This window comes from Amblyraja radiata, chromosome 30 (assembly GCF_010909765.2).
Source record: "Amblyraja radiata isolate CabotCenter1 chromosome 30, sAmbRad1.1.pri, whole genome shotgun sequence".
Lineage (NCBI taxonomy): Eukaryota > Metazoa > Chordata > Chondrichthyes > Rajiformes > Rajidae > Amblyraja > Amblyraja radiata.
Genome location: NC_045985.1, coordinates 13,775,640 through 13,803,319, shown reverse-complemented (window position 1 = coordinate 13,803,319; position 27,680 = coordinate 13,775,640). Strand labels below are relative to the sequence as shown.

Below are 27,680 nucleotides of genomic sequence, written 5' to 3'. Positions count from 1 at the left end.
TAACACACACAATTATATTTCAGACTAGACAAGGGACATTAAATAAGAAACATTGTTCTTTGCTCGTAAACACTGCCTCGTTAACCTGCCGTCACTCATGAGCGCGCTCCAGTTAAAGCTCCATTCACAAAATCCTTTGTTCTCTCTGACATCAGCGGGGCCGCCCACTGACGCGTGATTGGCCGGTCCAGATCACTATGACCCGCCCAATGACGCGTGATTGGTGGATCCAGACCACGATAGTCCGCCCACTAACGTGTGATTGGCCGGCCGTGATCACGATGGCCCATCCGCTGACGCGCGATTGGTCGGCCCAGATCTTGATGACCCGCCCCCTTAAGCATGATTGGTCGGTCCAGATCACCATGTCCCGCCCACTGATGCGTGATTGGCCAGACCAGGATAGCCCGCTGACCGCGTGATTGGCCGCGCCATCCCTTCTCTCCAGGGATGTCAAGTCAAGTTTATCCGTCAGATACACACACGAGATGTGCAGTGAAATGAAAAGTGGCAAATGCTCGCGGACTTTGTGCAAAAAGACAAACAAACAAACAACCAAACAAACTATAAACACGTGTTCAAAGGGGAACTGCAGATGCTGGAATATCGAAGGTACACAAAATTGCTGGGGAAACTCAGCGGGTGCAGCAGCATCTATGGAGCGAAGGAAATAGGCGACGTTTCGGGCCGAAACCCTTCTTCAAACTATAAACACAATCATAAACACACACATATTATTTTACATATTAAATATTGGAAGGAAAAACGTTCAGTAAAGTTAGTCCCTGGTCCTTTGGGACTGCCCTGAGATACTGGAGGAGGAGCAGGAGCAGCATCTTTAGCTGGGACAGCCCTGAGATACTGGAGGAGCAGCAGCAGCATCTTTAGCTGGGACTGCCCTGAGATACTGGAGGAGGAGCAGCATCTTTGCTGAGACTGCAATGAAATACTGGAGCAGCATCTTTGGCTGGGACTGCCCACAGATACTAGAGCAGGAGCAGCAACTTTGGGACTGCCCTGAGATACTGGAGAAGCAGGAGCAGCATCTTTGGGACTGCCCTGAGATACTGGAGAAGCAGGCGCAGCATATTTGGGACTTCCCTGAGATACTGGAGGAGCAGCAGCAGCAGCATCTTTGCTCAGACTTCCCTGAGATACTGGAGCAGGAGCAGCATCAGCATCTTTGCCGGGACCAAAGATCTTATAAGATCTTTAGCTGGGACTGCCCTGAGATACTGGATCAGGAGCAGGAGCAGCATCTTTGTCAAGTCAAGTCAAGTCAAGTTTATTCGTCACATACACATACGAGATGTGCAGTGAAATGAAAAGTGGCAATGCTCGCGGACTTTGTGCAAAAAGACAAAAAAACAAACAACCAATTGAAGTTTCCTTATTGGATCTTAACTATTTACCAATAATGTGATGTAGCACTTTCTTACTGATAAACACAATCATAAACACACACATATTCTTTTACATATTAAATATTGGAAGGAAAAAACGTTCAGTAAAGTTAGTCCCTGGTGAGATAGGAGTTTACAGTCCGAATGGCCTCTGGGAAGAAACTCCTTCTCAACCTCTCCGTTGGCTATTTCCATGCCTGTCCTGTCCCGCTGAGTTATAGACCCAGAGACAGACAAAAAAACAAACAACCGTGCAAGCTATTCATTCACACGTGGTCAGTATCTGTACATTTAATAGTGTTATTTATTCATGCGATGACTTCGACTTCTGTACATTCATCACCTATCGTTCCAGAGAGTACTCGTGGAAAAAACGTTAAAACGCGTGCAAAGGTTGTAATTTGTCTGTACACAAAAAAGCTGGAGAAACTCAGCGGATGCAGCAGCATCTATGCAGCGAAGGAAATGGGCAACATTTCAGGCCGAAACAATTCTTCAGACTGGTGGGGGAGCGGGGAGAATAAAGGAAAAGGGAGGAGGATATAGCCAGAGGCGAAACTATCGCCAAGCCTACGCTTGGTCTCAGACTCTGCACAGTAACATCACTTCAATACCAGACACTGCAATGAAGAAGGGGTCTAGTCCCGAAACGTCACCCATTCCATCTCTCCAGAGATGATGCTTGTCCCGCTGAGTTACTCCAGCTTTTTGTGTCTATCTGCAGTACCTTCTTATACGCTCGATTTTTATTTAATAATCTCATCTGTAAACTTGAATTCAATGATTCAATTATACTCTATTGTCACGTGTACCTTGTGACAGTGGAATTATTTGCTTCTGCATGCAAACCGGTAAAATACAGACCTCGCCTCCTCCATGGCCAGAGTGAGTCCCACCGCAAATTGGAGGAGCAGCACCTCATATTTCACTTGCGTAGTTTGCACCCCAGCGGTATGAACATTGACTTCTCCAATTTCAGGTAGTCCTTGCTGTCCCCCAGCTCTCTCACATCCCACTGTCTCCGCCTCCTCCTTTCTTCTTCCCGCCCCTCCCCCATCCCCATACCAGTCTGAAGAAGGGTGATAACATCACTTCAATACCAGACACAATAACATCACTTCAATACCAGGCACTGTAATGAAGAAGGGTCTCGACCCTAAACGTCACCCATTCCTTCTCTTCAGAGATGCTGCCTCACCCGCTGAGTTTCTCCAGCATTTTTGTCTACCTTCGATTTTTCCAGCATTTGCAGTTCTTTCTTAAACAATTGTTCAATGTACCTCGGATCAGTGAAATGCCTTGTTTTTGCCAGTAACCCGGTAAAATACAGACCTGACCTGGGCGGTACAGTGGGCGCCGACTAGGTTGCGAGAAGTTCATGGAACAGTCTATATTTCCCCGCAGCGGTGAACCAGGCCCCGCCGCACCAGGCAGCAGGCGCCCCCGCGCCGGGTCCCCCTTCGTTCTCGGCTGCCCCCCGCCGGGTTGCTCTCGGCTTGGAATGATTCAGGGCTATTTTCCCAGCGTGGAAAAGTCAATGATGGGACGACATGGATTTTAACACAGTACGGGGATCTTTCAAGGAGATGTGCGGGGCATGTTTTATCACACAGGGTGATGGGTGCCTGGAACGCGCTGCTGGAGTGGTGGTCGAGGCACATACGGTGGAGGCATTGCAGTTTGATGTGGGGTGAAGGAACTGTTCTGGTTCTAGATGGCCGTCAACAAAACCGACAGGTTCATTAGAGCTCCCATACCCAGCTCCTTACCCACAACCATTAGGTTCTTGAACCGACCTGCACTGCCCGCGTTTGGCCCATATCCCTCTAACCTGTCCTAGCCATGTGCCTGTCTAAATGCTTCTGAAACGTTACGATAGCGCCCGCCTCATATACCTCCTCCAGCAGCTCATTCCATACACCCACCACCCCTTGTGTGAACAAAGTTACCCCTCAGGTTCCTATTAAACCTTTCCAACCTCACCTTAAACCTATGTCCTCTGGTACTTGATGCCCCTCCTCTGGGCAAGGGGCTCTGTGCGGCTACCCGATCTGTTCCTCTCATGATTTTTTTACATCTCTTCTAAGATCATCCCTCATCATGGAAAAGCAGCCAACATAATCAAATACTTGTCCCACCCCGGTCATTCCTTCTTCTCACTGTTCTTGTCGGGCAGAAGGTACAGAATCTTGAAAGCGCGTACTACCAGTCTCAGGAACAGCCTCCTTCCCTCTGTTATCAGGCTTCTGAATGGTCCTTCCATAAGCTAGACATTGTGTGTTGAAGGGCCTGTTCCTGTGCAGTATTGATGACGACTTGTTTTCTCTGTTGAGCGGCAGTGCAAGGTTCATTTTCTGACCAGAGTGGAGCTTACTTTACTTTAGAGATACAGCATGGAAGTAGGCCCTTCGGCCCACCGAATCCACATCGACCATCGATCACCAATTAACACTTGGTCTCTGTTATCCCACCTTCCCGTTCACTCCCAACATACTTGGGGCAATTTACAGAGGACCAATTACCCTACAAACCCGCATGTCATTTGAATGTGGGAGAAAACCGGAGCACCCGGAGGAAACCCATGCGGTCACAGGGAGAATGTGCACGTTCCGAACAGTGAACATGGTCAGGATCGAACCCGGGTCTCTGGCCCCTTGAGGCAGTGGTTCAATCTGCTTCTCCATATCACCTCAGAAATATTAACCCTTCCCTTTCCAGATACTGTACACTGCCCGACCTGCTGAATGCCGACAACGTTTTCTGTTTTTTTGTTGGCCTTTTATGGTCAGACTCACGTTCCAATCACCCATTTAACTGGAAAAACTTTAGTTTCAGGGAATGAAATTTACCCGAAGCTGATTACAAATGACTTCGGCTTTCTGGTCAGGGCTGTGATTGACGGGGCTGAGCTCCGCCTCCCCTCAGCCGGGCCCCGCCCCTTTCATTGATCGTTCCACAGCTCCGGGCTCCCCCGGGTCCTAAACCCCGCCCACATGTTGTTGTCCAGCCTCACTGACCTCCTCTGGCAGCTTGTTCCATTTCCCCACGACCTTCTGTGTGAAAATATTGTTCCTCAGGTTCCGATTAAATCTTGCACCTCTCACCACAAACCTGTGTCCTCTAGTTCTCGACTCCACTACTCCGGGTAAAAGACTGTGCATTCACCCTATCCATTCACCTCTTGATCCCATGCACTTCAGCCTCCGGCGCTCCAATTAATTACTGCAGGGCGTCAGCTGTTTCAGCGAATGGGAATGCGTTTTGAACCAGGACGTGGAGGTTAAAATGGCTGCGAAAGAGCAGGTCGAGAGTTTAACCGAGGAGGCAGTTTGTCCCATCTGCCTGGATTTCTTCACCGATCCGGTTATACTGGAGTGTGGGCACAACTTCTGCCGCTCCTGTATCACACAGAGTTGGGACAGGGAGGGGAGAAACTCCTGCCCGGAATGTAGAGAGGAATTTACAGACCGCACCCTCAGGGTGAATCGGGCCTTGGCGAGACTGAGAAAGCTCGAACACTGAGCCTGAATCGGACAGAGAAGGAAAGTAAACTTCAGTGCGAGGAACATCAGGAAGAACTGAAGCTGTTTTGTGAAACGGACAAGAAGCTGATCTGTGTGATTTGTGCAGCTGGGCGGGAACACAGGTCTCACAACTTCATGCCGGTTAAAGAAGTTGTTGAAACCTACAAGGTAAAAGCAAACTGAATTTGATCGCATTATTGTTTAATTCAACCTTTATAATCTAACACTTTTATTCTCTGATTTTCAATCACAATCCCTGGATCAGGTGAAATCTTCCATTCAGTCTCTTTCAAAAAAGAAATCAGGGATCCAGCGAATGGAGCAGCAACAGAAAGAAGATTTCTGGAGTTCTGGTGAGGCTTTTAAGTTTCGATTTCCTGATCTTGTGTAGATTTGATCCCTGTGATACGTGTAATAATAGGGCAGCGCAGTGACACAAGTAGTGCTGCTGTCTCCTAGTTCTGGTGAGCGGGTTCGATCCTGACCTCGGGTGCTGCCCGTGTGGTTCACGCCTTCTCCCTGTGACCGCGTCGGATTCCTTCCACGTCCCCAATACACGCTGGTTCAATGGTCAATCGGTGACTGTTATAATCCCTGGGAAAATAGGTGGTGGACGGATAAATGGGAATTAATGGGCACGTGAAAAAGAATAGGCAGCAGAGAATTGTATTAGGGGTAGAGGATTGATGGGTTATAACATTACCCTCACGACATTTCAGAAGCATTTAGACAAAGAATTGAATTGGCAAAGCAAATAAAATATGTCCAGGACAAATGTTACGGTCAAAGTCGTGAGGAAACACAACCAGTGACATTATATATTGATCTTCACCTTTTATTTCACAGGAACAGTCACATGACCTTCAGTCCAAGATCACATCCCAGTATGCTGAACTGAACCAGATTCTCACTGAGAAGGAGCAGCGCACACTGGCAGATATCCGGGAGGAAGAGAAGAAGATTCTAAATACAATGGAGACAAATCTTGGAAAGATTCAAGAGAATTTAAAATCTATTCAGGAGGAACTCTTAAAGTTGCAGCAACAGATGGATCAAAAAGACAGTGTGGAGTTTCTGAAGGTGACTGGTTACACTACAGTTTGGTGAAGTGAAAGTGCAGTCACATGGGTGACACTTCAGAAATAAATGCTGCATTTACCAGTAATTCGGAACTGAGTAAATGTTCCCCCTGTTCCAGCTGTTGTTGTTCAGAAACTAATTGGCCTCCCGCTGAATCTATGGGATCTCAGGACTGTCTGGCGGGAATGTATAGAGGTGTTTGTATTATGTCGAGTTTAGAACAATGACACGTGATCCTATATTTGATCCCAAGGACCACGAATGGACAGAGGGCAGTGAATATCTGGGATTCTCCAACCAAGAGACTCTGAGAGGTTTTACATGTTAGACATATTTTAAACCAGAGGAGGATACATTAAAAAAAAATCGGGTAATTGTAATCGATGGGAATGGGGCTAAGAGGAGGAGTTCAGCCCTGGGCTAGATCAGCCATGACCACATTGTGGGATTAACATTGAAATCTAGAACGTGGCGCACACATCAGATTGATCATTTATATCCGGTTCCCATCAGCAGTGGGTGGTCACCTTGGGGGAATTTGCTCTGTTTGTTTGGCCACTTTGTTTCACCATAGAATGACATTTGGCCCATCCTATCCAGTCAAGATTTCTGTTCCACTCATCATCCCTCCCATCTACTCTCCACAACCAGTAACAATAACCCAAATTCCAGGAGCCCTAATGTGTGTATCCCGCTTGCATTTAAATTTATCTCTGCTGTTGGCTTCAGTCCCTCCAGTGCAAGTGAGGTCCATGTTCTCATGACTGCATTCCTTTTGGTAATAATTGAAGACCAGTTACATTTCAGCTTTGATTATTGGTCTCCTTGTCGATTTGAGATATTATTTCATCCCCACCTATTTAAATCCACCAATAATATTAAATTCCCTCTCAATCCTGACATCCTCTCCAGATGAAATCCCACGACCTGCCCAGTCTTTTCATTAAGTTCCATTCCCTCAGTTATGACGTCATTCTCATGAACATTCCTTGTGCTTTCCCCCATCGTTCTACATCTCTGCGACAATATCCGCTTTCTGTCTGCATGGCAGTGGCGATAAGAGTTGGGAAATGGGAATTATCAGAGGGTTGTAGAAATTTGGTGAAATTCCAGCTGTCGGGATGAGGACGGTCCATCTCAGTCAATTGAGATTTGTGTTTTATTTTTTTCAGGAGAAAGCTGGTCGCAAGCTAAGGTAGGACATTGTCTTGATGGAAACATTGTAAGTGTTTTGTGGAACAACTCAAAACATTTCTACTGCTTAGTTTATAACCAACTGTTCATTATTTCCAGGGTTTGTGATGAAGCCAAACCAGTGGTGGATAAAGTCTTACCGATTGAAAAGTTTCATTGCCCTGTTTCGTTCAACACGACACTCAAGGAAACATCTGATGACTTCAAGCGAGGTAAAGCTTGTACCTTTTCCATTATTCTTGTTTCTGACACCTTTAAGCCATACACCTGACATCTTATCATTTCCCAGCCTCGCACAGCCCGGTTTTACCTTCTCCCCAAAATCCATAAACACAACTGCCCTGGCAGACCCATTGTTTCTGCCTCCTCCTGTCCCACTGAAATGATTTCCACGTACCTCGACTCCATCCTATTCCCCCCCGGTCCGATCTGTACCGACCTATGTCCGAGAGCAAACCATGCCATTTGTCACTTTAATGACTTCCACATTCCGAGCCCCCACCCCCTCATCTTTACAATGGACGTTCAGTCACTCTACACCTCCATCTCCATCCAGGAAGGACTTAAAGCCCTCTCCGTTTCTTCCTCGACCGCAGAACCATCCAATTTCCCTCTACTAACACTACTCCGCCCACCGGAGCTGGTTCTCACTCTTAATAACTTCTCCTTGGAATCCTCCAAGGCCCTATCCCCGAACTCTATCTCTATTACACTGATGACTGCATCGGTGCTACCTCCTGCACCCATGCAGAACTCATGGACTTCATCAACTTCATCACCAATTTCCATCCTGCAATCAAATTTACTTGGACCATCTGCGACAGCTCCCTCCCCTTTCTTGATCTCACAGTCTCCATCACAGGAAATAGACTATCAATAGACGTCTATTACAAATGGGGGTTCCCCTCTCCCACCATAGATGAGGCCCACACGTGTCTCCTCGGTATCCTGCAGCTCTGCCCTTGCTCCCCCTCCCCCTAGTCACAACATAGACAGAGTCCCCCTTGTCCTTACCTTTCACCCGATCAGCCGCCACATACAACAACTAATCCTCCAACATTTCCGCCACCTCCAATGGGATCCCACCACTAGCCACATCTTCCCATCGCCATCCCTTTCTACCTTCCACAGAGACCGTTCCCTCCACAACTCCTTGGTTAACTCATCCCTTCCCACCTAAACCACCCTCTCCCCAGGTACGTTCCCATGTAACCGCAGAAGATGCAACACTGGTCCCTATAACTCCTCCCTCGACTCTGTCCAGGAACCCCAACAGTCCCTTCAGGTTAGGCAGAGGTTCACTTGTACCTCCTCCAACCTCATCTACTGTATCCATTGTTCAAGATGTGGACTCTTATACATTGATGAAACCAAACGCAGACTGGGCGATCGTTTCGCTGAACACCTTTGCTCAGTCTGCCTGAACCTACCTGATCTCTAGGTTGCTGAACACTTTAATTCTCCTTCCCATTCCCACACAGACCTTTCTGTCCTAGGTCTCCTCCATTGTCAGAGTGATGTTAAACGCAAATTGGAGGAACAGTATTTCATATTTGGCTTGGGCAGCTTACAGCCCAGTGGTATGAAATGTTGATTTCTCTCACTTCAGGTAGCCCCGGCATTCCCTCTCTCTCTCTATCCCTCCCCCACCCAAGTCGCACTAGTTTCTCATTTTCACCAAACAAACAGCTAACAATGGCCTGTCTCCTATATCATTGTTATTTTTTACATATCTTCCATTCATTGTTCTTTAACTCTTTACATCATCGCCTATATCTCTTGTTTCCCTTATCCCTAACCAGTCTGAAGAAGGGTCTCGAATCGAAACGTTACCCATTCCTTCTCTCCAGAGATGCTGCCTGTCCCGTTGAGTTCCTCCAGCTCTTTGAGTCTATCTTCAGTTTAAACCAGCATCCGCAGTTCATTCCTATACATCTTTAAGCAATACATAGATGCAAAGATTAATTCTATTGTGGACTGAAGGGAAATTGGAGATTTGATCTACCACTAAACTCATCAGCTGGGAAGCATCATAAAGTCAGAGGTTTAGACTCTCCTGCCTTGGATAAAATACTGTTCCTATTCACCTGATTTGTGCACATTATATACATCTTATAAACATTTTTAAAAGCATTCTGATGGGCTCCAAAGACAAATGTCCCTGCCTGTCCAACGTCTCCTTATAACCCAGCCCTTCAGATCTGATGAAATTATTGTAAATCCTTTTGCACCCTCTCTAATTTGCTAACAACCTTATTGTGTCAAATGCTGTATTTAATATCCTGACCTATGAAAGCATGAGTGACAAACACATTCTTCACCACACTGCCTGTCCCTGTTGCATCTTCCATGGCACTGTGTACCTGCAGCCCGAGATCTCTCAGTTCTATAAAATTCCCCGTTTACTGTGTATGTCCTGCCCTGGCTTGTCTCAGCAAAGTGCATCACCACACCTTCACATGAGTAAATCCCACCTGCCGTTCCTGAGCCCATTGGCCCAGTTCACAGGGATCCCATTTACTCTCAGATAACCTTCTTCACTCTCCACAATGTCACCAATTTTAGTTCCATCTACAAACTGACTAACCGTGCAACCTACATACACACCCAATCGTGTATATAAATAAGGAACAACAGTGGACTCTGTGAAAAACACCCCTCTACCAACATCCTCTGTCTGCGACCTTCAGGTAAATGGTGTATTCCATCGGCTAGTTCACCCCGGATTCCATGAGATCCAACCTTCCAGAGCGGCCTCTCATGCGGTGTGTAGAAGTTGCATCTCTCAGAGGGTAGTGAATATCTGGAATGTTGTGTCCAAGGTGGTGGTAAAAGGCTGAGTTGTTGGATATGTGCAACTTGGCTACAAATAAATATTTGATTGATCGAATATTTAAGATTATGGGGAACTCACACAGAAGATGAATTGGTGGCAGCTTAGATCAGCCATGATCACATTGAATGGAGGGGCAAGCCTGAGGAGCGGATCCTCATCCTGCTCCTGTTTTCTTGTGTTCGTATGCTCCTGTGTACCGATAAATAGACAGACTTGACACAGAGGGAATGCAACAAAGATTAACAATACTTGTTCCTGGGACAATGAGTTTGCTCTGCGGGGTGAGATTGAGTAGACTAGGCCTGTGTACTCGAGAATTCAGGTGGAAAGGAGGAGATCTCAGTGAAATACAAAGTTCTTACAGGGCTCAGTGGGCTGGATGCAGGGAGGATGTGTCCCCTGTCTGTGGGGTCTGTAGAACGGCACCCTCTCAGAATTTGGGCTGGACCATGTAGGACAGAGATAAGGAGACATTACTGCACGCAGAGACTGGAAAACCTTTGGAATTTCCTCTTATCCTTAAACTGTGATCCCTAGTTCTGGACTTCCCCAACATCGGGAATAATCTTCCTGCATCTAGCCTGTCCAACGCCTTAAGAATTTTGTAAGTTTCTATTAGACCCCCCCTCAATCTTCTAAATTTCTGCGTGTACAAGCCGAGTCTATCCAGTCTTTCTCCATATGAAAGTCCTGCCATCCCAGGAATCAGTCTGGTGAACCTTCTCTGTACTGCCACTATGGCAAGAATGTCTTTCCTCAGATTAGGAGACCAAAACTGTACGCACTCATTTGTTTTTTTGTATAAAAATTTTGGACTGACATTTTTGAGATCTTCACAAAATTATTTAAAATAAAATTGATACAAAAGCAGAATTGATTATTTTTGGAACAATGGAGGGCAGCCCTGAACTAACTGTGTTTCAAAAGAATCTATTTAATTACGGGTTAATTACGAGAAAAAACTTATACTTAAATTCTGGAAAAACGCCCCTATACCAACAATAAATATGTGGATTTCAAATATGTTCGAAACATAACACCTGGAAGATATGAGACTCCTTCTTGCAGGCAAATCAGACCACTTCCAAAAGACGTGGTCTGCATTTATCAACTTACTACAAGTATAAGGTGCAACAGAACTCTGAAAAGAAATGGTTTCAGGCTCTGGTAAGGGGGGATGAAACATACGAAGTTGGTATATCCCTTTCTGCCCTGTCTTCTTAATAGAGCTTTTGTTTCATTTTCTCTTTTTTCTTTTCTACGGCCTATTTCTTAACTTTTTTCTCTAACTCTTCGCGTAATGGGTCTTTTTTCTTGATCACTTTTTCACGCAATCACGACTCTTTCTCACTTTCTTTACTTTTTTCTCTTTTGAAAGCTTAAAAAATGAAGTGGTACAAGAAATGTAATAAGTTATATTTGGCTTGTATTAATGTAATGTACTTTACTTCTAAAAAAAAATTGTTAAATAAAATAAATATAATGATAATAATTTTACTGGAGCAAAAATAAAATATCTTTATAAAGCATCTTTAGGGTGGCATTGTGACGTAGTGCGAAAAGAGTGAAGACATACACCACCAGATTCAGGGACAGTTTCTTCCCAGCTGTTATCAGGCAACTGAATCATCCTACCACAACCAGAGAGCAGTCCTGAACTACCATCTACCTCTTTGATGACCCTTGATCAAGCTTTGCTGGCTATACCTTGCACTAAACGTTATTCCCTTATCATGTATCTGTACACTGTAAATGGATCGATTGTAATCATGTGTTGTCTTTCTGCTGACTGGTTAGCACGCAACAAAGGATTTTCACTATACCTCGGTACACGTGACAATAAACTAAACTAACTAAACTGGCGTTAGATCACCTGCCTTACGGCGCCAGAGACCCGGGTTCAATCCTGACTACGGGTGCTTGTCTGTGCGAGGTTTGTACATTCCTACATGGGTTTTCTCCGACATCTTCGGTTTCCTCCAACGCTCCAGAGACGTACAGTTCTGTAGGTTAATTGGCTTGGTATAAATGTAAATTGTCCATAGTGTGTGTAGGATAGTGTTGATGTGCGGGGAACGCTGGTCGGTACGGTCTCAGTGGGCCGAATGGCCTGTATCCGCGCTGTATCTCTAAACCAAATTAAACAAATTACAAAACCAGGGCCAGACATGGCACAACAAACGTGAATAAAAGCATTACACCAAAATTACGGACGCACGGGCGGAACCACAGATTTGCACGATAATCCCGCAGCTAATTCGTGAATGGAGGGGGCGAGAGAGGGGGGAGAAAAGAGTTAAGAGGAGAGGAGAAAATGAGAGGATTGGAGGGGGAGGGGGAGAGTGGAAGGAGCGGAGAGGGAGAATGGGCAAGACTGAGGAGGGGGAGGACTGACGAGGGGGGTGGGAGAGAGAGAGGGTGGGAGGTTAGAGAGGGGAGGAGAGAGAGTTGGAGGAGGATTCGGGGGAGTGGAGGGGGGCAAATATTAGTCGCTGGGGAGCGCGTGATCGAGACCCATGGAAGGTCGGGGAAAGGAGGGGGCGTAGGGTAGGCATCTGTCCCCGTAGGGCCCGAGACAGGTGGCACGGTGTGGACTGTCTTTGTACCGTCCTCCACCTCCCTCCCCCCCCCCCCCCCCCTTGAGTCCTCCCCCTTCCCTCAACACAGTCACGCATGTGGGAGTCTCTTCACCCCCCCCCCCCCGCCACAGTTCGGATGTATTGAAATAAAATTGGTCTTGCTCAACACTGGAGGTAGCGTGGGGGGACATTGAATGAAGCGCCGGGGGCCGGTGTACTGTACTGTCTGTGTGGACTTTGTGCGTTCCTTCCCCTGTGACCTGCCTGCGGTGGGTTTCCTCCCACACTCCAAAGACGTGCAGATTTGCAGGTTAATTGGCTTCGGTAAAAGCTACAAATTGTGTGTAGGTGGTGTGTTGTGTCGGATGGTGTTAGTGCACCGGGAGAGGAGAGGGAAAGGGGATCGTCCCCTTTGGGGTAAAAATCATAAGTGATAGGAGTAGAAGGCCATTCGGCCCATCAAGTCCAGCCCGCCATTCCATTGTGGCTGATCTATCTCTCCCTCCTAACCCCATTCTCCTGCCTTCTCCCCATAACCTCTGACACCCGTACTAATCAATAATCTATCTACAGTGCCCTCCATAATGTTTGGGACAAAGACCCATCATTTATTTATTCGCCTCTGTACTCCACAATTTGAGATTTGTAATAGAAAAAAATCACATGTGGTTAAAGTGCACATTGTCAGATTATAATAAAGGCCATTTTTATACATTTTGGTTTTACCATGTAGATATTACAGGAGAGTTCATACAAAGCCCCCCCCCCCCCCCCCCCCCATTTCGGGGGAACCATAATGTTTGGGACACAGCAATGTCATGTCAATGAAAGTAGTCATGTTTAGTATTTTGTTGCATATCCTTTGCATGCAATGACTGCTTGAAGTCTGTGATTCATGGACATCACCAGTTGCTGGGTGTCTTCTCTGGTGAAGCTCTGCCAGGCCTGTATTGCAACCATCTTTAGCTTATGCATGTTTTGGGGCTAGTCCCCTTCAGTTTTCTCTTCAGCGTATAAAAAGCATGCTCAATTGGATTCAGATCGGGTGATTGACTTGGCCACTCAGGAATTGACCATTTTTTAGCTTTGAAAAACTCCTTTGTTGCTTTAACAGTATGTTTAGGATCATTGTCTTGCTGTGGAATGAACCGCCGGCCAATGAATTTTGAGGCATTTGTTTGAACTTGAGCAGATAGGATGTGTCGATATATTTCCGAATTCATTAAATTACTACCATTAGTAGTTGTTTCATCAATGAAGATAAGTGAGTCAGTACCTTCAGCAGCCGTACATGCCCAGGCCATAACACCCCCACCACCGTGTTTCACAGATGAAGTGGTATGCTTTGGATCTTGGGCAGTTCCTTCTCTCCTCCATGATTTGCTCTTGCCTCAATATAACTCCGATAGAAGTTAATCTTCATCTCATCTGTTCACAAGACCTTTTTCCAGAACTGTGGTTGCTCTTTTAAGTACTTCTTGACAAACTGATTTTTGCGGCTAACCAGTGGTTTGCATCTTGCAGTGTAGCCTCTATTTCTGTTCATGAAGTCTTCTGCGGACAGTGGTCATTGACAAATCACACCTGACTCCTGAAGAGTGTTTCTGATCTGTCAGACAGGTGTTTGGGGTTTTTTCTTTACTATAGAGAGAATTCTTCTGTCATCAGCTGTGGAGGTCTTCCTTGGCCTGCCAGTCCCTTTGCGATTAGTAAGCTCACCAGTGCTCTCTTTCTTCTTAATGATGTTCCAAACAGTTGATTTGTAAGCCTAAGGTTTGGCTGATGTCTCTAACAGTTTTATTCTTGTTTCTCAGTCCCATAATGGCTTCTTTGACTTTTATTGGCACAACTTTGTTCCTCATGTTGATAAACAGCGATACAAGTTTCTAAAGGTGATGGAAAGACTGGAGGAAAGACTAGGTGCTGAGAGCTCTATTATACCTGCATTAAGGAGGCATTTAAACACACCTGAGCAATTACAAACACCTGTGAAGCCACGTGTCCCAAACATTATGGTGCCCTGAAATGGGGGGGGGGGACTATGTATAAACACAACTGTAATTTCTACATGGTGAAACCAAAATGTATAAAAATAACCTTAAATAATACTGACAATATGCACTTTAACCACATGTGATTTTTTTTCAATTACAAATCTCAAATTGTGGAGTACAGAGGCAAATAAATAAATTATGTGTCTTTGTCCCAAACATTATGGAGGGCACTGTATCTCTGCCTTAAGTATATCCATTGACATGGCCTCCACGGCCTGCTGTGGCAAAGAATTCCACAGGCAGATTCTACAGATTAACTCCACAGACCACCCTCTGACTAATGAAATTTCTCCTCATCTCCTTCCTAAAAAATGTCCTTTAATTCTGAGGCTATGACTTCTAGTCCTAGACTCTCCCACTAGTGGAAACTAATAAATTGTCCCCTAGTGTGTACGGAGTGGATGAGAAAGTGGGATAACTAGTGTGTTCAATGGTCGGCGTGGACTGAAGGTTCTGTTTCCACGCTGTATCTCTGTCTGTTTGGAGTTTGCACGTCCTCTCTGTGACTGCATGTGTTTCCTCCCACACTTCAAAGGCATGCAGGTTTGTGGGTTAATGGGTGTGGAGGGGTGGCTGGCAGTTGCCTGATGGGCCGAATGGCCTGTTTACGTGCTGGCTGGAGACAGAAACCCGGACAAAGGTCAGGACGATCGGGATTAAATAATTCACCAAAAAACTTCCAAACGGGAGATACCACGCTCCATCTGTCCCACCTCGTCCTTGTCTGAAGAAGGGTCTCGACCCGAAAAGTCACCCATTCTGATAGAATCTTATAGAAACATAAAATTCTTAAGGGATTGGACAAGCTAGATACAGGAAAAATATTCGCCATGTTTGGAGGGGGGGGGGGGGGGCAGAACCAGGGGTCACAGTTTAATAATAAGGGGTCGGCCATTTAGGACTGAGATGAGGAAAAACATTTTCACTCAGAGAGTTGTGAATCGATGGAATTCTCTGGCACAGAAGGCAGTGGAGGCCAATTCACTAGATGTTTTCAAGAGCGAGTTAGATTTAGCTCTTAGGGCTAACGGAATCAAGGGATATGGGGGGGAAAAGCAGGAACGGGGTACTGATTCTGGATGATCAGCCATGATCATGTTGAATGGCTGTGCTGGCTCGAAGAGCCGAATGGCCTACTTCTGCACCTATTTTCTAAGTAACATCCTCTCCACATCCACTCTATCCGAGCCTTTCACTGTTCGGTATGTTTCAATGAGGTCCCCCCTCACACTTCTAGACTCACTCTGTGACTTTGTGACAGGGTAGGGGAATGTGTCGCACCTATTCTCTATGTTTCTATTCTGTTTCTTCAGAGATGCTGCCTGACCCACTGAGTTACTCCACCTTTTTGTGTCTTATCTTCTTGTGTTGTGTGTTAGGGTAGATCTGCAGGCGTGGGGGGGGTTGTGGATAAAGGGACAAAGTGCTGGAGGGCCTCGTGGGTCAGGCGGCATCTGTGGTGGGGGCAGGAAGGGGTGGCGTCACATCTGGAGGTTTCCCCCAAGATGGACACAATAAGCTGGAGTAACTCAGCACGACAGGCAGCATCTCTGGAGAGAAGGAATGCGTGAGGTTTCAGGTCGAGACCCTTCTTCAAACTGAGAGTCGGGAGAGGGAGACACGGAGATATGGAAGGGTAAGGTGTGAAACGCAAGATCAAAGGGGACAAAGTTCAAGGAAAATGTAGAATGGGTCATTGTTGGCTGAGGTGAAGGTGACAATGAGGTGTACAAAGTAAAATATAACCAGGGGGACAGTCAGGCTGGTCGGAGAATAGGATGGGGGAGAGATGGATATAGCTTACACTGCACCATCTTGTGGAATAGGGTTCTAGGGCAGCACACAGTGTAGAGAGTAGACCTGCTGTCTCCCAGTGTCAGAGACCCGGGTTTGATCCTAACTTTGGGTGCTGTCTATGTGGTGTTCGCACGTTCTCCCTGCGACCGCATGGGTTTCGCCTCGCGTCCCAAAGACGAGGAACTCAAGACTGGGCGGTGGGAGGGGAGGCAGAAGCTGCAATCAATGCAGGGGAGGGGAGGAGGAAACCTAAAAAATAGGTGCAGGAGTACGCCATTCGGCTAAGAACAGTTTTGGTCTCCTAATCTGAGAAAATACATTCTTGCCATAGAGGGAGTACAGAGAAGGTTCACCAGACTGATTCCTGGGATGTCAGGACTTTCATATGAAGAAAGACTGGATAGACTCGGCTTGTACAAGCTAGACTTTAGAAGATTGAGGGGGGATCTTATAGAAACGTACAAAATTCTTAAGGGGTTGGACAGGCTAGATGCAGGAAGATTATTCCCGATGTTGGGGAAGTCCAGGACAAGGGGTCGCGGTTTAAGGATAAGGGGGAAATCTTTTAGGACCGAGATGAGAAAATCATTTTGAGAACAGAGAGTGGTGAATCTGTGGAATTCTCTGCCACAGAAGGTAGTTGAGGCCAGTTCATTGGCTATATCTAAGAGGGAGTTAGATGTGGCCCTTGTGGCTAAAGGGATCTGGGGGTATGGAGAGAAAGCAGGGACAGTATACTGAGTTGGATGATCAGCCATGATCATATTGAATGGCGGTGCAGGCTCGAAGGTCCGAATGGCCTACTCCTGCACCTAGTTTCTATGTTTTTATGAAAGAACTGCAGATGCTGGAAAAATCGAAGGCAGACAAAAATGCTGGAGAAACTCAGCGGGTAAGACACGCAAGGATTGCATGAGGCTGCCTCACCCGCTGAGTTTCTCCAGCGTTTTTGTCTACCTTCTTTGTACATGTGATTTGATGCCTGCCATCCGGGGCAGGATCCATGTGTTCACGTGATTACATGTGGCCCGCCATCTGCTCACAGACATGCGTCCTGGCCCCTATGCAGAACAAGGTTGCCGACCTCTGGACTAGAGGTACAGGGTACCGCTAACTGGAAACCCGCCTGGAGGGGAGGGAGGGCCGGTGCGCAGACCGGCTGCAGAAGGGGCTAAAAGGCCTTGACGGGGGGTGGCGGGGGGCGCTGGAGGCCCCGCACAGACTGGGGCCCGGCTGGACCAGGCGCTGCTCCAGGAGGCCGAGCACGTGGACCGGACGCAGCCTACAGAAGTGGAGGACAGCACGGCTATGTTCCTTTTTAAATCTTTTTATTAATTTTTTCAAAAACAAAAACAAAACAACACAAAAAAACCCAATAATGATAAACATAACAGTGATATTGATACATAGGGATCAGGATTACATTAATAACAGGTATAACCCAAGTATGAGTCCAGTGTCAAAATACACATTGGGTATAGACCTCCCGGTCTCCATGTAAATATAGTTAAGTGTTTAAAAGAGAACTTGTATATATAAAAACAAAAAGAGAAAATGAATTAAAAGAGAAAAACAAAACCCCCTAAACGCAAAACAAAATCTGGGCTACAAAGAATTTCAACAATTGAAGTCCCTGTTTGTCGTCAAGTCCGTCCCACCGTATAAAGGTAAAATAATTATAATAACGGTTGGAGAGGGGACAATTTATATTGTGTGAAAATGTTGAATAAAGCTTCCCCAAGTCCTATCAAATTTAACCAAGGGTTCAACAATGTCACTCCTAATGTTTTCTAAATTTAAACATTATATCGTTTCAGAGTACCAATGAAACGTGGTAGGAGGATTAGAGTCTTTCCCATTAAAGAAAATAGATCTTCTGGCAATTAATGTAGGAAAAGCAATCAGCCGATGGGCAGATAAGTAGAATCTAACATTGGTAGCCCAAATATTGCAGTAATAGGTTGAGGTTGTACCTAAAACTACAGAAATAGTGTCAAAAGTTTATTTCCAATATTTTTCCAATGTTGGGCAAGGCCAAAACATGTGAGTCAGTGAGGCCACTTCAGAGTTACATCTGTCACAGATAGGATTTATATCACCATAAAAACCAGCTAACTTATCCTTTGACATATGAGCGCTGTGAACCACCTTGAATTGTATCAGAGCGTGTCTTGCACACATTGAAGAGGTATTAACTAATTGAAGAATCCTCTCCCATTTCTCTATAGGTAGAGAAATTTGAAGTCTCTTTCCCAGAGAAATTTGAAGTTCTCTTTCCCAGTCATTCTTAATTTTATCCAATGTATCTATTTGTAATTTCAAAATCAACTCATAAATAGTCGTTATTAAACCTTTCTGATAAGTGTTCAAATGTAAAAATGTTTCCAAGATTTCGGTTTGATGTGTCTAATGTCTAAGTTGTAAATATCTAAAGAAATGTGAGTGAGGTAGATGATATTTATTGGAGAGTTGTTCGAAAGACATGAAACAGCCATCCAAAAACAAGTCACGAAAAACTGATAATCCCTTCCTCTTCCATAACAGAAAGGCTTGATCAGTACTAGGTTAGAAGGAAAAAAATAGATATGATAGGACTCGATAAGATAAAATCATTCAATCCAAAAAACTTACGAAATTGAAACCATATTCGGAATGTATGTCTTATTATTGGGTTAATCGTAAACTTATTCAATCTCGTAATTGTAAAAGGTAACGAGGCCCCTAGAATAGAAGCCAATGATAGCCCTTGCATAGAATCACGTTCAAGATTTATCCATCCTGGGCATTGGGTAGCTTCTAAATCTTTTGTCCAAATGGATAAATAGCGAGCATTAACTGCCCAATAGTAAAATCTGAGGTTCGGCAGTGCCAAACCACCATCTTTTTTTGAATTCTGTAAGTATTTTTTACTTAGTCTGGGATTTTTATTCTGCCATATCTATGAAGAAACTTTTGAGTCAAAAAAGATTTAGCAATAAAAATTGGTATCGTCTGAAATAAATACAAGCATTTATGTAGGATAAACATTTTAATAGCATTGATTCGGCCGATTAGAGATAAGGACATTGGTGACCATTTAGTAAACTGTTGTCTAATGTGGTCAATTAGGGGCATAAAATTGGCTTTAAATAGATCCTTGTGTTTCTTGGTAATCTTAATGCCTAAATAAGTAGAACAGTCGGTAGTCAATCTAAATGGAAACTGTCCATAATTCGAAATTTGATTGTTTAATGGAAAAAGCTCACTCTTACTTAGATTTAGTTTATAACCAGAAAAACTACTAAATTGATTAAGTGGTGCTACTGTTGCAGGAATAGAATTTTCCGGGTTAGAGATAAATAATAACAGATCATCTGCATAGAGAGATAGCTTATGCGTCTTATTCTCACCAACAATACCAAAAATATTAGGGGATTCCCTAATAGTGGTGGCCAAAGGTTCCAAAGTGATATCAAACAATAAAGGACAGCCCGTCTATTACCTCGAAAGAGCCCGAAAAAAGGGGATTTCTGATTACTGGTAAGTACAGAAGCTTGAGGTATATGATATATCAGCTTGATCAAAGAGATACATTTTGGACCAACCTTAATTTTTTCAAGTGTATTGAATAAGTATTCCCATTATAATCTATCAAATGCATTCTCAGCATCAAGTGAAATGACACATTCTAGAGTTTTATTTCACGCTGTATATACAATATTCATTAATCTCCTAACATTAAAGTATGAGTAACGATTTTTAATAAAACCTGTCTGATCTTCAGAAATAATTTGCGGTAAAAGATTTTCCAATCATAGAAACATAGAAACATAGAAAATAGGTGCAGGAGTAGGCCATTCGGCTTGTACTCGCTAAAATTTAGAAGATTGAGGGGGGATCTTATAGAAACTTACAAAAGTCTTAAGAGGTTGGACAGGCTAGATGCAGGAAGATTGTTCCCGATGTTGGGGAAGTCCAGAACAAGGGGTCACAGTTTAAGGATAAGGGGGAAATCGTTTAGGACCGAGATGAGAAAAACATTTTTCACACAGAGAGTGGTAAATCTCTGGAATTCTCTGCTACAGAAGGTAGTTGAGGCCAGTTCATTGGCTATATTTAAGAGGGAGTTAGATGTGGCCCTTGTGGCTAAAGGGATCAGGGGGTATGGAGAGAAGGCAGGTACAGGATACTGAGTTGGATGATCAGCCATGATCATATTGAATGGCGGTGCAGGCTCGAATGCACCTAATTTCTATGTTTAAAAATTCATGCATTATATTGGAATCAGTAGGAAATTCTGATTGGTATAGGGAGGTATAAAATTCCTGAAAGGGTTTATTAATTTCATCATGGTCTACAGTCAACGTACCATCCCGTTTACTCACTTTAATACTCTGACGTTTGGCTGACACAGCTTTTGACTGATTGGCCAGTAATTTGCCAGATTTATCACCATGTATATAAAATTGACTTTTGGTTTTAAGTAGCTGATTCTCAATCGGTGATACTAATAACAACTCATGTCTCAGTTGAAGTTCAACTCTATTCTTATAGAGCTCTAGACTAGGAGCTATTGAATATTTTTAATCAATTTCTTTAATCTCATCAGCCAATATACGTGTTTCATTTTTAGTTGTTTTTTTAGATCCCGCGGAGTATGAAATAATTTGTCCACGAATATATGCCTTAAAAGCTCTGTTCCAAAGGGGAAGAGAGATTCGAAGGGGAGCAATGGACTGACAAGGGAAGTCAAGGACAGTATAAAAATAAAGAGAAGAAGGAGAAGAAGTATAAGAAGGGGGCTATGAAGGCATGAGAGGGGAGCTGGCCAAGGTAGTCTGAAAAGGGATCCATGCAGGAATGATGGTGGAACAGCAATGGCAGGAATTTCTGGGCATAATCCGGAAGATGCAGGATCATTTCATTCCAAAAAGGAAGAAATAATCTAAGGGGAGTAGGAGGCAACCGTGGCTGACAAGAGGAGTTAGGGATAGAATAAAACTAAAAGAAAATATGTATAACACAGCAAAGAGCAGCCGGAAGCCAGAGGATTGGGAAACTTTCATAGGACAACAGAAGGAAACAAAACGGGCAATACGGGCTGTAAAGATGAAGTACGAAGGGAAGCTGGCCCGGAATATAAAGAAGGACAGTAAAAGCGTCTTTAGATATGTTAAGGGAAAAATGGTAGCAAAGTCAAATGTGGGTCCCTTGAAGGCAGACACGGGTGAAATTATTATGGGCAACAAAGAAATGGCAGAAGAGTTGTATTGTATTGTATTCTATTGTATTCTAATGACCACACAGCCAGGCTGGTGGAATTTGTTATCAGTACAGCTCGGTACAGGTTCCAACATTTCATCAAACATTAAACATATAACATAGATATACATACAGACAGACACATTACATAATACATAAGGGCCATGCTTATTCTTATTCCTCACCGTACAGAGTTTAAAATGTTAATTGCAGTGGGAATGAAACTGTTTTTGAAGCGGTTTGTTTTGGAGGCAATTGTCCTGTAACGCCTCCCAGAGGGCAGTAGCTGAAAGGCATAGTGTGCAGGGTGAGTAGGATCAGAGATGATCTTGCGGGCTCTGTGTAGTGTCCGTTTGTCGTAAAGTGATTCAAGGGATGGTAGGGGTAAGCCAATAATTTTGGATGCTCTGTTGATGATGCGCTGTAATTTCTTCCGGGAGAGTGAGTCGAGACTGCCGAACCAGACTGTGATGGATGAAGTGAGGATGCTTTCGATGATGGCTGTATAGAAGCGGAGCATGAGATGAGACCTTACTCTGAATTTCCTGAGCTGTCGGAGATGGAAAAGTCTTTGCTGGGCTTTTCCATAGATGTGGTCTGCGTTTGTCCTCCATTTGAGGTTGTTGCTGATGTGGGTTCCAAGGAGTCTGAATGTATCAGTGATGGAGATGGATTCACCTTTAATGAGCACAGGAGTTTTGGGGGGTGGCTGGCGTCTTGGGTCGATGATGAGTTCTTTTGTTTTTGATGAGTTGAGTAAGAGATCATGGTCTGTGCACCAGGTCACTGCTTGGTTGACCTGTGCACGGTATTCAGTTTCTTGGTTGTTGGTGATGAATCCTATGATGGTTGAGTCGTCCGCACATGATGCATCGTCCGCAATAGGTACTTCGGATCTGTCTTCACTAAGGAAGACACAAACAATCTCCCAGATGTACTGGAGGACAGAGGATCTAAGGGGGTAGAGGAACTGAAAGACATTTTCATTAGGCGAGAAATAGTAGTGGGACTGAAGGATGATAAATCCCCTGGGCTTGATGGTCTGCATCCCAGGGTCCTCATGGAGGTGGCTCTAGAAATAGTGGACGCATTGGTGATCATTTTCCAATGTTCAATAGATTAATTTAATAAATCCTTCCCTGCCCAACCTCTCCCTTTCGCTCTGGCCCCCAAATCCTGGCACCATCTTCGTAAATCTACTCTGCAGTTTTTCCCAGGAGGAGGTAGTTGAGGCCGGTTCTATTGCAACGTTTTAGAAGCATTTAGACAGGTACTTGGATAGGACAGGTTAGAGGGATATGGGCCAAAAGCGGGCAGTGCAGGTCGGTTCAAGAATCTAATGGTTGTGGGTAAGGAGCTGAGAATAGGAGCTCTAATGAACCTGTCGGTTTTGTTGACGGCCACATAGAACCAGAACATTTCCTTCAGCCCACATCACACTGCAATGCCTCCTCCATATGTGCCTCGACCACCACTCCAGCAGCGCGTTCCAGGCACCCACCACCCTGTGTAATAAAACATGCCCCGCACATCTCCTTGAAAGATCCCCCTACTGTGTTAAAATCTATGTCGTCCCGTCATTGACTTTTCCACGCTGGGAAAATAGCCCTGAATCATTCCAAGCCGAGAGCAACCCGGCGGGGGGCAGCCGAGAACGAAGGGGGACCCGGCGCGGGGGCGCCTGCTGCCTGGTGCGGCGGGGCCTGGTTCACCGCTGCGGGGAAATATAGACTGTTCCATGAACTTCTCGCAACCTAGTCGGCGCCAGAAACGTGGCCACTCTCTCTGTACCGCCCAGGTGAGGTCTGTATTTTACCGGATTGCATGCAAAAACAAAGCATTTCACCGCGCCTAGGTACATGTGACAATAGAGTATAATTGAGTCGTTGAGTGAATTCAAGTTTGACCATGAGACTGTTAAATAGAATTATAGTGTGTAGAAAGGAACTGCAGATGCTGGTTTAAACCGAAGACAGACATAAACACACAATGCTGGAATAACTCAGCGGGACAGGCAGCATCTCTGGAGAGAAGGAATGGGTGACGTTTCGGATCCTTCTTCATTACAGTGTTTGCTGCAGAAGTGATGTTATTGTGCAGCCTAATATAATGAACAATTCACGATAGGAAACACGGATGTATTTAGTTTAAGGGAATGAAATTTACCCGAAGCTGATTACAAATGACATCGGCTTTCTGGTCAGGGCTGTGATTGACGGGGCTGAGCTCCGCCTCCCCTCAGCCATGCCCCGCCCCTTTCATTGATTGTTCCACAGCTCCGGGCTCCCCCGGGTCCTAAACCCCGCCCACACGTTGTTGTCCAGCCTCACTGACCTCCTCTGGCAGCTTGTTCCATTTCCCCACGACCTTCTGTGTGAAAATATTGTTCCTCAGGTTCCGATTAAATCTTGCACCTCTCACCACAAACCTGTGTCCTCTAGTTCTCGACTCCACTACTCCGGGTAAAATACTGTGCATTCACCCTATCCATTCACCTCTTGATCCCATGCACTTCAGCCTCCGGCGCTCCAATTAATAAATCCTTCCCAGCCCAACCTCTCCCTTTCGCTCTGGCCCTCAAATCCTGGCACCACCTTCGTGAATCTACTCTGCAGTTTCCCCCAGCTCTTTATCCTGCCTTATATTGTCCCAAGCGCTACTCTCCGCTTTCATCTATATTCAGGACAGTTTAATGTGTAACTGACCCCTCCCTGCGGTCGAGAGCGGGAGAAGAACCCTCCATAGTTTCCGCGGGTGGATTTGTCTCCTTCCTTTAAAATGGTCGTAACGATGGTGACCCTCGGGTCCTGTGGCCGGCGCTCCTCTTCCCAGAGGAAGGCAGACATTGATGGTGAAATTCACCAGCGGCTTCAGTGCACCTGCACAACCTTTGGCCGTCTGAGGAGAAGAGTGTTTGAAGATCAGGACACAATTCGCAAGTCCTCGATCATTTTGTCACACACTTTCTGTCTTTCATCTCTGGACTTTGTCCAACCGTCTGCCGATCAACTCCCCCCTCTCCCCCTTAACTGTGTCAACCTATTACTAGCCAGGCTTTGTCCTGCCCCCTTCCTTCCATCGTTTTTCCATCTCCCACCCACCGCCCCTACAATCAGTCTGAAGAAGGCTCCAGACCCGAATCATCACCTGTCCATGTTCTCCAGAGGTGCTACTTGACCCGCTGAGTTAATCCAGCACTTTGTGCCTTTTTGTTGTGAAGCAGCATCTGCAGTTCCATGTTTCTGCATCTTCACACTGAACACTTGCAGCCGAATTACATTCAGTCCCCGAGACGGCTGCGTGCGCAGTGTCAGCAGTTTCAGCGAATGGGAATACGTTTTAAATCAGGAAGTGGATGGTTAAAATCAAATGTTAAAATGGCTTCCATAGACAGGTTTGAGAGTTTAACCGAGGAGATAGTTTGTCCCATCTGCCTGGATTTCTTCACCGATCCGGTTATACTGGACTGCGGGCACAACTTCTGCCGCTCCTGCATCACACAGAGTTGGGACAGGGAGGGGAAAAACTCCTGCCCGGAATGTAGAGAGGAATTTACAGACCGCACCCTCAGGGTGAGTCGGGCCTTGGCAAGACTGTCTGAGAAAGCTCGAACACTGAGCCTGAGCCTGACAGAGAAGGAAAGTAAACTTCAGTGCGAGGATCATCAGGAAGAACTGAAGCTGTTTTGTGAAACTGACAAGAAGCTGATCTGTGTGATTTGTGCAGGTGGGCGGGAACATAGAGATCACCGCTTCATGCTGGTGGATGAAGCTGCTGAAATATACAAGGTAAAAGCAAACCGATTTTGATCGTATCATTCTTTAATTCCATCTTTATAATCTAACACTTATTCTCTGATTTTCAATCACAATCCCAGGATCAGGTGAAATCTTCCATCCAGTCTCTTACAAAAAAGCAATCAGGGATCCAGCAAATGGAGCAGCAACAGAAACAGAATATTTCTGGAGTTCTGGTGAGGCTTTCCAGTTTCGATTTCCTGATCTTGTGTGGATTTGATCCCTGTGATGCGTGTAATAATAGGTCTAACTGTCTAAATGCTTCTGAAGTCTGAAGAAGGGTCTCGACACGAAACGTCGCCTATTCCTTCTCTCAATAGATGCTGCCTCACCCGCTGAGTACCTCCAGCATTTTGTCTACCTTAGACAAACTATTGAATTGCCAAAGTAAATAAAAAATGCACAGGCCAAACGTCACCATTAAAGTCGTGAGGAAACACAATCAGTGGCATTATATATTGATCTTCACCTTTTATTTCACAGGAACAGTCACACAACCTTCAGTCCAAGATCACATCCCAGTATGCTGAACTGCACCAGATTCTCACTGAGAAAGAGCAGCGCACACTGGCAGATATCCGGGAGGAAGAGAAGAAGATTCTGAATACAATGGAGACAAATCTTGGAAAGATTCAAGAGAATTTAAATTCCATTCAGGAGGAACTCTTAAAGTTGCAGCAACAGATGGATCAAAATAACAGTGTGGTGTTTCTGAAGGTGAGGGGTTACACTACAGTTTGGTGAAGTAAAATTGCAGTGGGTGACATTTCAGAAATAAATGCTGCATTTACCAGTAATTCGGAACTGAGTAAATGTTCCCTCTGTTCCAGCTGTTGTTCTTCAGAAACTAATTGGCCTCCCGCTGAATTTATGGGATCTCAGGACTGTCTGGCCGGAATGTAGAGATGTGTTTATATTATGTGGAGTTTAGAACAATGACAGGTGATCCTATATCTGATCCCAAGGTCCAGAGGACAGTAAATATCTGGGAGTGTCCAACCAAGAGATTCTGAAACGTTTTACATGTTAGACATATTTTTAAATCAGAGGAGGATACATTCAAAAGAAATTTGGGTAATTGTAATTGACGGGAATGAGGCAAAGAGGAGGAGTTCAGTCCTGGGCTAGATCAGCCATGACCACATTGTGGGGATTAACATTGAAATCTAGAACGTGGCACACACATCAGATTGATCATCTATATCCGGTTGCCATCAGCAGTGGGTGGTCACCTTGGGGGAAATTGCTCTGTTTGTTTTGTCCACCTTGTTTCACCATAGAATGACATTCCATTCTATATCATAGACAGGCCATTTGGCCCATCCTACCCAGTCACGATTTTCAGCTCCACTCATCATCCTCTCTATCTACTCTCCACACCTGGTAACAATATCCGCAAATTCCATGAGCCCTAATGTGTTTACCCCCACTGTTAATCCTGGCTAAATTGGACCAGCCAGGACTTCAAATGGGTTAAGGTTTCAGGGTTTTGCTGGGAGATTTGGTCAAATTGGAATTGCTCTCTGGGACAGGCTACGAGAGATGCCAGGAAGTCTGGAACTTAGATACAATTTGCAAGCAAAGAATGGGAAGCCTTGCAAATCCTGTCAATCTGGTACAAATGCATGAATGGATTGGATGGCGCAAACCAGACATATACCTTGTAAATAGCTTGTAAATATGTTGCAGAGTCTGACTCTGCTAAGTGTTGATTGGATGGGTGTGAGCCTTGTTGAGAGTTCTGTTCATCAGGGTAAATGTTTCCAAGTTGACTTCATCTTGAAGTCCGTTGTGAATACAATGTATTGATTGTTGTATCATTGGGTTAGGAAATGCCTGTTATGTATGGGGTTAATCGATATTGTAATAGGGTGGTTGCACGGAACGGCATTGTGGTCAGAGGGCTCGACTCACGGAGGCTGCTAATCCATCTGGAGGACATCCGTCACTTCCGGTATATGTTATTAATGCTAAAAACGCGTACTTTCCTACCTGTTAAAAACCGCCAAAATGTTGAATTTTTGCGCTGAAAAAAATTGTGGGAGTCGGGGTAAGTGTGAGAGACATGTACCCAACTTTAGAATTCCAAGCGTGAAGCGAAATGAAGGTATAGAGAAGCGAGAACTGAAGGGACAACAGCAGCTAAAGTGCTTGATAAACATTGGCCGTGCAGAT

At 45.0% G+C, this 27,680-nt stretch overlaps 1 long non-coding RNA gene across 1 annotated transcript; it reads left to right on the top strand.

Moving 5' to 3' along the window:
* Nucleotides 1-5,035: 5,035 nt before the first annotated feature.
* Nucleotides 5,036-26,045, top strand: LOC116990144. Its single transcript, XR_004416437.1, has 3 exons — nucleotides 5,036-5,095; nucleotides 25,586-25,681; nucleotides 25,989-26,045. It is a non-coding gene; the product is annotated as an uncharacterized LOC116990144 (long non-coding RNA).
* The last annotated feature ends 1,635 nt before the right edge of the window (nucleotides 26,046-27,680 follow it).